The sequence below is a fragment of the Anolis carolinensis genome, unplaced genomic scaffold, assembly GCF_035594765.1.
Source record: "Anolis carolinensis isolate JA03-04 unplaced genomic scaffold, rAnoCar3.1.pri scaffold_14, whole genome shotgun sequence".
Taxonomy (NCBI): domain Eukaryota; kingdom Metazoa; phylum Chordata; class Lepidosauria; order Squamata; family Dactyloidae; genus Anolis; species Anolis carolinensis.
In genome coordinates this window covers 11,721,927-11,735,275 of record NW_026943825.1, presented here as the reverse complement: position 1 = coordinate 11,735,275, position 13,349 = coordinate 11,721,927, and the positions used below count along the sequence as shown (strand labels likewise).

Below are 13,349 nucleotides of genomic sequence, written 5' to 3'. Positions count from 1 at the left end.
AGATCATAAATCAATGATAGATAGCTAAAGACTGATAATGGATTGACAATTGATAGATAGCTAGAGACAGACAGATAGAAACAGACAGATAGATGATAGAGATGATACTTTATAGATAAACTATTATTATTGATAGATAGCTATAAACAGAGAATTGATCAATGACTGATAGACAGCTACAGATGAGATGATATAGATAGATAGATAGATAGATAGATAGATAGATAGATAGATAGATAGATATGATAGTTTATTGATGAACTATTATTGATAGATGGCTATAGACAGATAATGGATGAATGATTGATAGGCAGTAACAGATAGATGACAGATGATTAGATAGATAGATAGATAGATAGATAGATAGATAGATAGATAGATAGATAGGGATGATAGTTTATTGATAGATGAACTCTTATTATTGATAGCTATAGACAGATAATGGATGAATGATTGATAGACAGCAACAGATAGACAGATGACAAATGGTATAGACAGAGATAGATAGAGACGATAGTTTATTGATAAATAAACTATTATTATTGATAGTTTATCTATCAATAATATAGTTTATCTGTCAGTAATATCAATTAAGATAGATAGATTGATAGATAGCTATAGACAGAAAATAAATCAATGATTGATAGACAGCTACAGATAGACAGATGACAGATGATATAGATAGAAATGATAATTTATTGATAGATAAACTATTATTATTGATAGTTTATCTATACTATAGTTTATCTATCAGTAATATTGATTACAATAGATGATAGATAGATGATAGATAGATGATAGATAGGTAGATATAGATAGAAAAGAACTATTAGAAATGAACTATAGATAGAAATGAACTATTATTATTGATAGCTATAGACAGAGAATGAATGGATGTGATAATTTATTGATAGATAAACTATTATTATTGATAGTTTATCTAAATACTATGTTTTATCTATCAGTAATATCGCTTAAGATAGATGATAGATAGATAGATAGATGGATAGATAGATAGATAGATAGATAGATAGATAGATAGATAGATGGATGGATGGATGGATGGATGGATGGATGGATGGATGGATGGATGGATGGACGGACAGACAGACAGACTGATAGATGGATAGATATATAGAAAGACAGATAGACAGACAGACAGATAGATAGATAGATAGATAGATAGATAGATAGATAGATAGATAGATAGATGATAGATTGATAGATGGATGGATGGATAGATAGATAGATAGATAGATAGATAGATAGATGATTGATAGATAGATGGATGGATAGATAGATAGATTGATAGATAGATGGATGGATGGATGGATGGATGGATAGATTGATAGATAGGTAGATAGATAGATAGATTGACAGATAGATAGATAGATAGATAGATAGATAGATAGATAGATAGATAGATAGATGATAGATAAATGAGAGATAGATAGCTGGATGGATAGATCGATTGATAGATAGATAGATTGATTGATTGACAGAAAGATAGATAGATAGATAGATAGATAGATAGATAGATAGATGAGAGATAGATGAGAGATAGATAGCTGGATGGATAGATCGATTGATAGACAGATAGATAGATAGAGCTAGAGATAGATGGATAGATAGATGATTGATAGATAGATGGATGGATGGATGGACAGATAGAATGATTGATAGACACATACATAGATAGAGATAGATAGATGGATAGATGGATAGATAGATAGATAGATAGATAGATAGATATAAAGATAGATAGATATAAAGATAGATAGATATAAAGATAGATATAAAGATAGATAGATAGATAGATAGATAGATAGATAGATAGATATAAAGATAGATAGATATAAAGATAGATAGATATAAAGATAGATAGATAGATATAAAGATAGATAGATAGAAAGATAGATAGATATAAAGATAGATAGATAGATAGATAGATAGATAGATAGATAGATAGATAGATAGATAGATAGATAGATAGATAGAGATTGATAGATACATAGACAGACAGACGGGCAGACAGATAGATAATAGAGATAGATAGAGATGGATGGATGGATGGATAGATGTGAGCAGATGACCATAACACAAATCAAGGTGAACGAAAAGGGGAAAAGCAGAAAGCGGTTTTGGCAGAAGTGTGACGAAAAATAAAACCCGCCGACGGATCCCGGTCTCAGTCCCTGCCTTTGCACACTGCGCTGAAAAGGGCCATCCGTCAAAAATAGATAAGTGGCTGATGGGGCTATTTATAGCCTATGGATCAACCCAATTTAGCCTCCACTCGAGCGATTTCCGAGCTCCATCTTATCTGTCAAAGCTCGGAGCCGCCGAGGGTCCTGCTGGGGAGGAACTCTGCACGCGCTCAGGAACCATCATTTTGCTTCGGTTGACCGATGCAAGCTTTTCCATTCGTAGAATCCCTGGCTTAAGAGACAGAGAATTCTTGGAAAGCAAACATGGTTGGAGACACCAATGGCCTTCCTTCCAATGACATTGCAGGTTATGGCGAGCGCCGTGAACATGTCCAAGAGCCCTGCCAATCTCCTCCACAGACACCACATTGCTCACAACCCATAATAAAAAGGACAATTTCATCCTAAATGTTCTGTTTTTCCTCCACCACAGACACCCCAGTGTTTCTGACTCTCTTCATTGGTGTGGAATTTGCATGACTCCGCCCACTGCCTCTCCCTTAACCCTTTCCTATCCTTTTCTATGGCATTGAATTGAGCAGCAACTGAACCTACTGAACCTATAAACTCTCATTTACAGGAGTTGTAGGAAATATATAGTTCACCTGCAATCCAAGAACTATAACTTCTTCCCTTTAATGATATATTTTGGCTCCAACTATTTTAAAACTAAAATCAGGACAGTAATTAAAGAATAAAACTCCGAAAACAGCAGAATTTCAGTTAGGAAACAATCAGGGCCAGCTAACACCTCCCAACAAAGGATTCCCCCAGGCAGGAAGCAGCCAGGCTTTGAAGCTGCAAGGCCATCAACACTTGCCTCAGAAAGCAAATTCTTTCTCTCACTTTTGGACATACCACAAATATATAAACCCCGCTTGCCTTGTTCCCAACGCACCTCCCAACAAAGGATTCCCCCAGGCAGGAAACAGCCAGGCCTTGAAGCTGCAAGGCCATTCAATGCCAATTGAAACAGACCTCACAACGTCTGAGGATGCCTGCCATAGTTGTGGGTGAAATGTCAGGAGAGAATGTTTCTGGAACATGGCCAGACAGTCCAGAAAACTCACATATATTATTATTAATATAATACTCATGAAATAATAAAATAATATGATACTGATGTTGATATAATAATTATATATATTAATATATTTTATTAACATGACACTGATGATATAATAATAATAATAATAATAATAATAATAATAATAAAATATGGTGATGGTGATATAATATATTATATATACTAATAATGTCTTTTTATTAATAATAATAATGATAATATAATACTGATAAAATAATAATAATGTGATGATGGTAATATAATTATATTATATATTATTAATGTATTATTAATAGGAATATATTACTGATGATAAATAATAATAATAAGGTGAGGATGGCGATATAATTATATTATATATATTATTAATGTATTATTAATAGGAATATATTACTGATGATAAAATAATAATAATAATAAGGTGATGATGGTGAAATAATTCTTTATATATATTATTAATGTAGTTTTAATAATATTATAATACTGATGACAAAATATAATAATAATAATAATAATAATAATAATAATAATGTGATGATGGGGATATAATTATATTATATATATTATTAATTTATTATTAATAGGAATATATTACTGATGATAAAATAATAATAATAATAATAATAAGGTGATGATGGTGAAATAATTACTTAACGTCAGGGGAAACCTTTATCTTTACTAGAGCTTGTATATTAGCGCAACACACAACCTCTGTTTATACATAAATTGAATACAAATCAACGTATGTTTTATTACTGATGATGATATAATAATAATAATAATAATAATGTGATGATGGTGAAATAATTCTTTATATATGTTATTAATGTATTATTAATAATATTATAATACTGATGATAAAATATAATAATAATAATAATAATAATAATGTGATGATGGGTATATAATTATACATATTAATAATAAAATAATACTGATGATAAAAATAATAATAACAACAACAATAACAATAATAGAGATCCACTTCCTCGGACAGACGCAATCTGCATCTCCAGCTGCCGAAACATCAAACGTCCTTGGGTGTATTTTTGCAAACCTACATATAGCAGGGAAGCAACCTCAGGAGACTGCCATCCAGAATGCATCTGGCGCAAAAGATGGTGCTTGTTGTTGCATTCAAAACAGGATTTGCTCAGTGCCGAGACCCCCCATTTCCTTCTGCCGTCACTCAAAGCATAACATTGTGCATCGGAAGCAAAAAAAACAACCCATTTGCCCCCCTTCGAATGCACTGCCGGACCCCGAAGGGAGATTCCTTTTTCGAAATCCAAGGGTCAAGCATCAAACGCCCGAGAGCGAAATGCAAAAGCAAAGGCAAGGCCAGCCTTCCAAGGTCATTTTTGGGATCTCCGAGACTACAACTGTATAGATTTATGTCCCTCTGATTTATCAATAATATATATATATTATATTATTATATCGCCATCCTCACGATATAATAATAATTGTTATTATTATTATTTTATTATAACACAGAAAACAAGATAGATATGCTGGATTTCATATCACAAAATCACAAGTCGAACACTTCCCAAGTGTCTAGGACTGTATTATATTATTATTATTATTATTATTATTATTATTATTATTATTATTATTATGACACAGCAAACAAGATAGATATGCTGGATTTCATATCACAAAATCACAAGTCGAACACTTCCCAAGTGTCTAGGACTGTATTATATTATTATTATTATTATTATTATTATTATTATTATTATTATTATTATGACACAGCAAACAAGATAGATATGCTGGATTTCATATCACAAAATCACAAGTCGAACACTTCCCAAGTGTCTAGGACTGTATTATATTATTATTATTATTATTATTATTATTATTATTATTATTTTATTATGACACAGCAAACAAGATAGATATGCTGGATTTCATATCACAAAATCACAAGTCGAACACTTCCCAAGTGTCTAGGACTGTATTATATTATTATTATTATTATTATTATTATTATTATTATTATTTTATTATGACACAGCAAACAAGATAGATATGCTGGATTTTATATCACAAAATCACAAGTCGAACACTTCCCAAGTGTCTAGGACTGTATTATATTATTATTATTATTATTATTATTATTATTATTATTATTATTATGACACAGCAAACAAGATAGATATGCTGGATTTCATATCACAAAATCACAAGTCGAACACTTCCCAAGTGTCTAGGACTGTATTATATTATTATTATTATTATTATTATTATTATTATTATTATTATTTTATTATGACACAGAAAACAAGATAGATATGCTGGATTTCATATCACAAAATCACAAGTCAAACACTTCCCAAGTGTCTAGGACTGTATTATATTATTATTATTATTATTATTATTATTATTATTATTATTATTATTATTCATTTGTATTATGATATATAGGGCTTTGGCAAAGCCAGCAGGGAAGAGCTAAGCTTGAAAATTAAAAAGGGGGGAAATAAAGGAAGACGATAAGCTAAGAAAACCCATCGTCCCCGATGAAAGTGCCGTGACCTGCCTTTGGAGCGGCTGAAAATGTCAAACGTCCTTGGGCATTTTGAGATAGATAGATGGATAGAATAGATAAATAAATTGATGGTCTTCAATAAACACATTGAGCAATGGCATATATATCATCATCATCATCATCATCATCATCATCATCATCATTTAATTACTTATTAATCACCCTCCATCCAAGATGCTCTAGGCGATTTACAAGATAAAATTGTAAAGGATAAAAACATACATATATATCTATATGTATTATATATGTCTCTGCATTCATGAGAAAAACAACCTCGAGAGATTGTCTGCAGCGAAACCCAGAAGGAAAGATGCATTTGAGAAGGATGGAGGAGAAAGACAGGCAGAGAAAGAGCGATGAAGGGAGAAGAGATGAAAGAAATGGAGAGAAGGAGCAGAAGGTGGAAGGAGAAGGATGGAGAAAAGAAGGAGAGGAAAAGGGAAGAGAAGAGAAGGATGATGGAGATGGAGAGACAGAGAAGAAGAGAAGGTGGAAGGAGAAGGATGAAGAAGAGAGGAAGAGAAGGACGATGAAAGGATGATGATGGACAGATGGAAAGGAAGAGAAGAAGGGATGATGGAGAGATGGAAGGTGGAAGGAGAAGGATGGAAAAAAGGAGAGGAAAAGGTAAGAGAAGGGAAGGATGATGGAGATGGAGAGATGGAGAAGAAGAGAAGGTGGAAGGAGAAGGATGAAGAAGAGAGGAAGAGGAGAGGAAGAGAAGGATGATGAAAGGATGATGATGGACAGATGGAAAGGAAGAGAAGAAGAGAGAAAGTTGAAGTGGAAGAAGGAGAAGGATGGAGAGAAGGGTGATGAAAAGATTGTGATAGAGAGATGGAAAGGAAGAGAGGAAAGAAGAAGAGATGAGGGATAAGAAGAGAAGGTGGAAGAAGGAGAAGGATGGAGAGAAGAGGAGAGGAAGAGAAGGATGATGATAAAGAGATGATGGAGATGGAGAAGATGACAAAAAGGAAGAAGGGATGATGGAAAGATGGAGAAGAGAAGGTGGAAGAAGAAGGAGAAGAATGGAGAGGAGAGGAGAGGAAAAAGAAGGGCGATGAAAGGATGATGATGGACAAAGGAAGAGAAGGAAAAGTAAAGGTGGAAGAAGGAGAAGGATGGAGAGAAGAGGAGAGGAAGAGAAGGATTAATAAAGGATGATGATGGACAGATGGAAAGGAAGAGAATGGAGAAAGGATGATGGGGAGTCAGAGAAGAAGAGAAGGTGGAAGAAGAAGGATGGAGAGAGGAAGAGAAGGGCAATGAAAGGATGATGATGGACAGATGGAAAGGAAGAGAAGAAGGAACATCAGATGAGGAAGAGATGGAAGGGAAAGTGGAAGGAGAAGGATGGAGAGGAAGAGAAGGTGGAAGAAGGAGAAGGATGGAGAGAAGAGGAAGAGGAGAGAAAGAGAAGGATGATGATGGAGAGATGGAAAGGAAGAGAAGAAGGAAGAAGGGAGGATGGGGGGACGGAGAAGAAGAGAAGGTGGAAGAAGGAGAAGGATGAGAGAAGAGAGGAAGAGAAGGATGAGGATGGAGAGATGGATATGAAGAGAAGGGTGATGGAGAGACAGAGAAGAATCAAAGGTGGAAGAAGGAGAAGGATGGAGAGAAGAGAGGAAGAGAAGGATTATGAAAGGATGATGATAGAGAGATGGAAAGGAAGAGAAGAAGGGAGGAAGGATGATTGTGAGATGGAGAAGAGAAGGTGAAAGAAGGAGGAGAAAGATGGAGAGAAGAGGAGAGGAAGAGAAGGGCAATGGTGGAGAGATGGAAAGGAAGAAGAAAGAAGAAATGATAGTGAGACAGAGAAGAAGACAAGGTGGAAGAAGGAGAAGGACGGAGAGAAGAGTGGATGAGAAAGATGATGAAAGGATGATGATGTAGAGACAGAAAGGAAGAGAAGAAGGGAGGAAGGATGATGGGGAGATGGAGAAGAAGAGAAGGTGGAAGAAGGAAGAGAAAGATGGAGAAGAGAGGAAGAGAAGGATGGTGAACGGATGATGGAGAGACAGAAAGGAAGAGAAGAAAGCATCATGGAGATATGGAAGAGAAGGTGGAAGGGAAAGGGTGGAGAAAAGGGAGAGGAAGAGAGGGAGAAAGAGGAGGAAAAAAGAGGAAGAAGGGATGAGATGGAGGGGCAGAAAAGGAAGAAGAAAGAGGAGCAGAGAGAGAGAAGGAGGGATGACGGAGAGGGGGAAGAGAAGAAGGAAGAAGGAGAAGGGATGATGGAGATGGAGAGACGAAAAGGAAGAGAAGAAAGGAAGATGGAAGGGAAGGTGGAAGATGAAGGGTGGAAAAAAGGGAGAGGAAGAAAAGAAAGAGAAGAAGAAGGATGGAAGGGAAGAAGGGAGAAGAAGGGATGATAGAGATAGAAGAACATAATAATAATAATAATAATAATAATAATAATAATAATAATAATAATAATAATATCCAGCATATCTATCTTGTTTGCTGTGTCATAATAAAATAATAATAATAATAATAATAATAATAATAATAATAATAATAATAATAATAATAATGTCCAGCATATCTATCTTGTTTGCTGTGTCATACTATGTTGTTGTGTCAATAATAATAATAATAATAATAATAATAATAATAATAATAATAATAATGCTTTATTTATAGCCTGCCCTGTCACCCTGAAGGGAAGAGAAGGAGGAGAAGGATGGAGCAGAGAGAGAGAGAAAGGGAAGGAAAAAGGAAGGAGGAAGAAATGAGGAAACGGAGAGGAAGACAAGGAGGAAGGAAGAGGAAGATGGAGCAAAGAGAGAGAAAGAGGAAAGGAAGATGGAGATGGAGAAATAGGACGAGAAGGGATGATGGAGATGGGAAAATAGAGCAGAAGAGACGGAGGAACAAGGAGAAGGAAGGAGCAATGAGAGGGGGAAAGAGAAAGAAGCAAGGATGGAGATGGAGAGGTGGAGGAGAAGACAAGGAGGGATGACGGAATGGAGAAATGGATAGGAAGAGAAGGGATGATGGAGACATCAAGGAGAAGAGAAGGAGAAGGACGGAGCGATGAGAGGGAGAAAGAAGAGGAAAAGAAGAAGAACATTTTATTGATTAGCCCTTAGGCCATATCAAAGTACCAAGCCAAACAAGCAGGCTCGAAAAGACCTGGATACATTCTATACAAATATTAAAAAAAACACATGTAACCATACAATAAATAAATAAATAGGAAAAGAGAAAGAACAAGGAAGGAGGAAACAGAGGAGAAGAGAAGGACGAAGGAAGAGGAGGATGGAGCAAAGAGAGAGAGAAAGAGGAAGGGAAGAGGCATGACAGAATGGAGAAATCAAAGGGAAGAGAAAACATGATGGGGATTCGGAAATGGAGAGGAAGAGAAGAAGGAAGAAAGAAAGAAAGAAAGAAAGAAAGAAGGAGCAATGATGGAGAGGGAGAGGTGGAGGAGGAGACAAGGAGGGATGACAGAATGGAGAAATGGATAGGAAGAGAAGGGATGATGGAGATGGGGAAATGGAGAGGAAGAGAAGGAGGGAGGGAGGGAGAGAGGGAGGAAAGAAGGAAGGAAGGAAGGAAGGAAGGAAGGAAGGAAGGGAGGGAGGGAGGGAGGGAGGGAGGGAAGAAGAGAGCAATGAGAGAGAAAGAGGAAGAAGTAATGATGGAGATGGGGAAATGGAGAGGAAGAGAAGAAGGGAGGGAGGGAGAGAGGGAGGAAAGAAGGAAGGAAGGAAGGAAGGAAGGAAGGAAGGAAGGAAGGAAGGAAGGAAGGAAGGAAGGAAGGAAGGAAGGGAGGGAGGGAGGGAGGGAGGGAGGAAGGAGGAAGGAAGGAAAGAAGAGAGCAATGAGAGAGAAAGAGGAAGAAGTAATGATGGAGATGGGGAAATGGATAGGAAGAGAAGGGATGATGGAGATGGAGACATCAAGGGGAAGAAGAAGAAGGATGGAGCAATGAGAGAGAAAGGAAGGGAAGAGGAGGGATGATGGAAATGGAAAAATCAAGAAGAAGAAGAGGGATGATGGAGATGGAGAAATAGGAAGAAAAGGAGGGATGATGAGATGGAGAAATGGAGAGGAAAAGAAGGAGAAAAAAGGATAAGGATGGAGCAACGAGAGGGAGAAAGAGGAAGAAGCAATGATGGAGATAGAGAGGTGAAGGAGAAGACAAGGAGGGATGACGGAATTGAGAAATGGAGAGGAAGAGAAGGAAAAGGAAAAGGAAAGGAAGAAGGAAGGAAAGGAAAGGAAAGGAAAGGAAGGAAGATGGAGCAATGAGAGAGAAAGAGGAAGAAGCAATGATGGAGATGAAATGGATAAGAAGAGAAGGGATGATGGAGATGGGGAAGAGAAGGAGAAGGATGGAGCAATGACAGAGAGAAAGAAGAGAAAAAGAGAAAGAATGAGGAGGAGGAGAGAAGGACGAAGGAAGAGGAGGATGGAGAAAGAGGAAGGGAAGAGGGATGGTGGAGATGGAGAAATCAAAGGGAAGAGAAAACATGATGGAGATTTGGAAATGGAGAGGAAGAGAAGGAGGAAGAAGGAAGGAAGGAAGGAAGGAAGGAAGGAAGGAAGGAAGGAAGGAAGGAAAGAAAGAAAGAAAGAAAGAAAGAAAGAAAGAAAGAAAGAAAGAAAGAAAGAAAGAAAGAAAGAAAGAAAGAAAGAAGGAAAAGAAAGAAAGAAAGCAAGCAAGCAAGCAATGAGAGAGGAAGAGGAAGAAGCAATGATGGAGATTGAGAGGTGGAGGAGAAGACAAGGAGGGATGGCAGAATGGAGAAATAGATAGGAAGAGAAAGGATGATGGAGATTCGGAAATGGAGAGGAAGAGAAGGAGGAAGAAAGAAAGAGAAAGAAGGAAGGAAGGAAAGAAGAAGCAATGAGAGAGAAAGAGGAAGAAGCAATGATGGAGAGGTGAAGGAGAAGGCAAGGAGGGATGGCAGAATGGAGAAATCAAAGGGAAGAGAAAACATGATGGGGATTCGGAAATGGAGAGGAAGAGAAGAAGGAGGAAGGAGGAGGATGGAGCAAAGAGAGAGAGAAAGAGGAAGAAGTAATGATGGAGAATGAGAGGTGAAGGAGAAGACAAGGAGGGATGACAGAATGGAGAAATAGATAGGAAGAGAAGGGATGATGGAGATGGGGAAATGGAGAGGAAGAGAAGGAGGAAGGAAGGAAGGAAGGAAGGAAGGAAGGAAGGAAGGAAGGAAGGAAGGAAGGGAAAGAAAGAGCAATGAGAGAGGATGAGGAAGAAGCAATGATGGAGAGGAAGAGGTGAAGGAGAAGACAAGGAGGGATGGCAGAATGGAGAAATAGATAGGAAGAGAAGGGATGATGGAGATGGGGAAATGGAGAGGAAGAGAAGGAGGAAGGAAGGAAGGAAGGAAGGAAGGAAGGAAGGAAGGAAGGAAGGAAGGGAAAGAAAGAGCAATGAGAGAGGATGAGGAAGAAGCAATGATGGAGAGGAAGAGGTGAAGGAGAAGACAAGGAGGGATGGCAGAATGGAGAAATAGATAGGAAGAGAAGGGATGATGGAGATGGGGAAATGGAGAGGAAGAGAAGGAGGGAGGGAGGAAGGAAGGAAGGAAGGAAGGAAGGAAGGAAGGAAGGAAGGAAGGAAGGGAAAGAAAGAGCAATGAGAGAGGATGAGGAAGAAGCAATGATGGAGAGGAAGAGGTGAAGGAGAAGACAAGGAGGGATGACAGAATGGAGAAATAGATAGGAAGAGAAGGGATGATGGAGATGGGGAAATGGAGAGGAAGAGAAGGAGGAAGGAAGGAAGGAAGGAAGGAAGGAAGGAAGGAAGGAAGGGAAAGAAAGAGCAATGAGAGAGGATGAGGAAGAAGCAATGATGGAGAGGAAGAGGTGAAGGAGAAGACAAGGAGGGATGGCAGAATGGAGAAATAGATAGGAAGAGAAGGGATGATGGAGATGGGGAAATGGAGAGGAAGAGAAGGAGGGAGGGAGGGAGGGAGGGAGGGAGGGAGGAAGGAAGGAAGGAAGGAAGGAAGGAAGGAAGGAAGGAAGGAAGGAAGGAAGGAAGGAAGGAAGGAAGGAAGGAAGGAAGGAAGGAAGGAAGAGAAAGAAAGAGCAATGAGAGAGGATGAGGAAGAAGCAATGATGGAGAGGGAGAGATGAAGGAGAAGACAAGGAGGGATGGCAGAATGGAAAAATCAAAGGGAAGAGAAAACATGATGGAGATGGGGAAATGGAGAGGAAGAGAAGAAGGAGGAAGGAGGAGGATGGTGCAATGAGAGAGGAAGAGGAAGAAGCAACGATGGAGAGGGAGAGGTGGAGGAGAAGACAAGGAGGGATGACGGAATGGAGAAATGGTTAGGAAGAGAAGGGATGATGGAGATGGAGACATCAAGGAGAAGAGAAGGAGAAGGACGGAGCAATGAGAGGGAGAAAGAGGAGAGAAAAAGAAAGAACGAGGAGGAGGAGAGAAGGAGGAATGAGAGGAAGAGAAAGAAGGAAGGATGGAGAGGGAGAGGTGGAGGAGAAGGCAAGGAGGGAGGATGGAGGTGGAGGGAGGCCAAGGTTTTCTGGGACAAAATGGCCTCGCCGAGGGAGACTGGGCAGGGTGATCCCGATGTTCTTACCTCTTGTGGTACCCAAGGATGGATGCTGTGGAAGATGCTCGGGAGGAAGGATGCGGCTGCTGCAAAGGCTGCTGCTCTCTTCTGCCTCCTCCTCCTCCTCCTCTTCCGCCTGCTGTTGTGCCGAAAAGAGCAGTGAGAAGCAGGAGGGGTCTCGGCGCCGCAGCCTCCAATGGTGGGGATGAGAAGGCGAGGCGGCACCCACGGCACCCACGGCATCAGCATCATGCGCCGGCCCAACGGCGGGCGGGCGGGCGGGCGGGAGAGCCCATTCTGGAGGGGAAAGACGAGAAGCAGCCACAGCATCCATCCCGGGGTTCCCAGAACGCAAGGAGAAGCAAGGCGGAAAGCCAGGTCCCTGGCCAGGGCTATCCAACATCACCATCACCATTTACATCCCACCTCTCTCCAAAACATCCGATTTGGACCCGGCACGAATGAGAAACAAACACAAGGACACAACCTCTCGCCATCAAAATAAAACATACGTTGATTTGTATTCTGTTGGGATACTGGTTTTTTAATACCTAGATTGTGTTCCTTTTCATGGGGCCTCTGGTGGCGCAGTGTGTTGAAGCGCTGAGCTGCTGTACTTGCGGACCGAAAGGTCCCAGGTTCAAATCCGGGGCGCAGAGTGAGCGCCTGCTGTTAGCCCCAGCTCCTGCCAACCTAGCAGTTCGAAGACATGCCAATGTGAGTAGATCAATAGGTACCGCTCCGGCAGGAAGGTAACAGCGCTCCATGCAGTCATGGCAGCCACATGACCTTGGAGGTGTCTACGGACAACGCCGGCTCTTCGGCTTAGAAATGGAGATGAGCATCAACCCCCAGAGTCGGACATGACTGGACTTTACATCAGGGGAAACCTTTACCTTTACCTACCTTGATTTGTATGAACAGAGGTTGTGTGTTGTGCTAATATACAAGCTCTAGTAAAGGTAAAG

The 13,349-nt window shown here is 39.3% G+C and overlaps 1 protein-coding gene across 12 annotated transcripts in view; it reads right to left on the bottom strand.

Annotated features, from left to right (window-relative positions):
- Positions 1 to 12,597, bottom strand: part of sv2a (synaptic vesicle glycoprotein 2A) — a 114,674-nt gene extending 102,077 nt beyond the window's left edge. For all 12 annotated transcript variants that reach the window (XR_010001242.1, XR_010001246.1, XR_010001244.1 and 9 more), the window contains exon 1: positions 12,409 to 12,597. The gene's annotated coding sequence lies outside the window, so the exon portion shown is untranslated. The remainder of the gene's footprint in view (positions 1 to 12,408) is intronic.
- Between the last annotated feature and the right edge of the window lie 752 nt (positions 12,598 to 13,349).